Source organism: Alligator sinensis, unplaced genomic scaffold (genome assembly GCF_000455745.1).
Source record: "Alligator sinensis unplaced genomic scaffold, ASM45574v1 scaffold1637_1, whole genome shotgun sequence".
Classification (NCBI taxonomy): domain Eukaryota; kingdom Metazoa; phylum Chordata; order Crocodylia; family Alligatoridae; genus Alligator; species Alligator sinensis.
In genome coordinates, this window is record NW_005843165.1 from 40563 (window position 1) to 42882 (window position 2320).

Consider the following 2320-nt stretch of genomic DNA (forward strand, 5'->3'; position numbering starts at 1 on the left):
TAGAGGATCTTGCCCTTCTGCTCAGGGTCAGACGAATTGCCATATTTGGGGTCAGGGAGGAATTTTACCGTGTGGTCAGATTGGTATGGACTGTGGGGGGGTTGTCTTCCTCTGTAGCGGGTCATGTGGCCCTCTACCCGGGATCTCTTGAGCATGTGTTCTTATGTCTTTTATGTAGAGTTTAGATTATGGTTTGTATGGGATGGTTGGGATAGGGATGTTTGGACGAGATGACCTCTGGAGGTCCCTTGCAGCCCTACTTCTCTACAATTCTCTATAAAAAATTGATATCCCCCCCAGTGATTTTAATTTGATCTGGAAAATAACATTTTAATGTAGAAATGTGGTAACTCTAGAGAGACTGAAGACAAACAGGACATGAATACTTTCACATATAGATCACTAGCTTGAAACCATTCTGTGGTGGTAGTAATCTCCAAAATCATTACTAAAATCACTGAGAATGGTGGTGGGGTATTTTGCTGTTTTTGGGGAGGTAGGAGCGTTGTTTGGGGGGGGGTTATATTCAAGTTTCACTTTCCAATCTTTGCTACGTGATATAATAACTTGTACAAAATAGTTACAGAAATAAAGTTGTGATTCTACTGCCAATGAAAAGACCATTGTTAGATGTACTTGAGTGCAAAGCAGCAGTTCAGGGTTTCTGTTCGTCTACCTCCCTTAGCAAAGTGCACAAGTATGGGTATGTCTATGGCATCATACAATTCTGTACAAAGATGATCAAACTGTCTTGGGTGCCAGAAGCAGGATAGCCCTGTAGCTGACAGAACCAAATTGCTTTCAAAACACAAGCTAGCCTGGGTATGGCTTCAAGGAATTGTTATACCTCGTAAACCTACCCTGTGTCAAGCAGAGACTCGTCATAAGTGCTTAAACACTGAAGGGTTTTTCATTAAATTGCTCTTTCCTTAGCGAGTAAGGTTTATTGATTCTGTAATGTGCAGTATCCCAGTAACTTAGTTATGCTGCTCTTTCTCTTTTTGTTTTTGTTTTTTTCCCCTCTATATTCAGACACTCCACTGCCTTCAGAAATGTATCTGGAATATTTTTGCCTTTTCAGCCTTGGAAGCTGCAAATTATGTAACTATGAAAAGATTTCAGTGGCTGATCTCTGCTGACTAGACATGTTTTATGACCCCAGTCTGAAATGATTTGGGAAAGATTGTCATAAAGTTGATTCTACATCAAAAGATTCTTCCTGGCTGTTTACTATGTTGCTGCTGTGATAATGGACTTTGCCAGGTTTTATATTTAGTCTTAAATCTTCAGAGGTTTATTCCCCTTCTGTAGAGTGTTTGATGCTTAATGCACTATCTTCTGGGCCTAACTTCATTTCATGTGTTTGGAGCATTTGACAGTATTAATGATCACGTATAAAGGCATGCTCTAATTTCCTGATGAAGAATATAAACCTAATTTGGAAGGTTTGTGACACACAAAGCTACCAGCTGTTTAAAAAATGTACTTCTGAAAATTTTATCACTATTAACGTAATGCATTAATTCAAATTTAAAACATATTTCCTTATGTTTTTTAGGTTGCTGCATGTTTGACAATGCTTTGTGTATGATCAGAATATTTTATCTTCATAGTTTATCATTGTCTCCTCTTGTCTATGTAGCCCTAATGTAAAAGGGGAAAATATGTTACAGAAGGAAAAATGTGAGTATGTGACTACTAAGTAGTGGAATCCTCCTCCCATCATACAGGGATGCAGGCTAATGGGAAATTTGAAAGTATTCATATTAACATGGCTATTCCAAATTGGTGAAAAATCTCTCTTCTTTTCACCATTCCTGTGTAGCGCTGAAAGCCTGGTTAAGAACTCTATTTTACCTTTGTCCACAGTAACACGTCTTGTGTGTGCATGTTGAAGGGCTGTTAGATTGATGTGGTTAGCATTTCATAATTTCTAACAGTATCATCTCCCTAACTTGTCAATCAGTTTCTGATATCAGAAAGACTTGGGTAAAGCCTAGAGGTAGACAGGAAAAAGAATGAAAGAAAACATGGAGCACAGAGGATTCAAGTGAGAACCCAAGTGTTTCTTAGAAATATAGTGCTGTTTTCTGAGTTATGGGAGTTGCAAGGTTTCCTATCTAGATAGAGTCATTGAACATTGTCAGCTTCTGGTTAGTTAATGCTGTATACAAAGTGTGTCCATGAAGTTAGAACTTTAGGGTTGATGGAGGGGAGAGTTTTCCCTCTTCATCCCCAAATTTAACTGATTTTAATTGAGTATTACATTTGGCTACTGTACTCAACATCTATTAGAGGTCTCCCTTGCCCATGCATTCCT

General features: G+C 38.5%; 1 protein-coding gene across 4 annotated transcripts in view; it reads left to right on the top strand.

The window, feature by feature from the left end:
* Positions 1 to 2320, top strand: part of MTFR1 (mitochondrial fission regulator 1) — a 35980-nt gene that overhangs the window by 3359 nt on the left and 30301 nt on the right. The window lies entirely within an intron of this gene.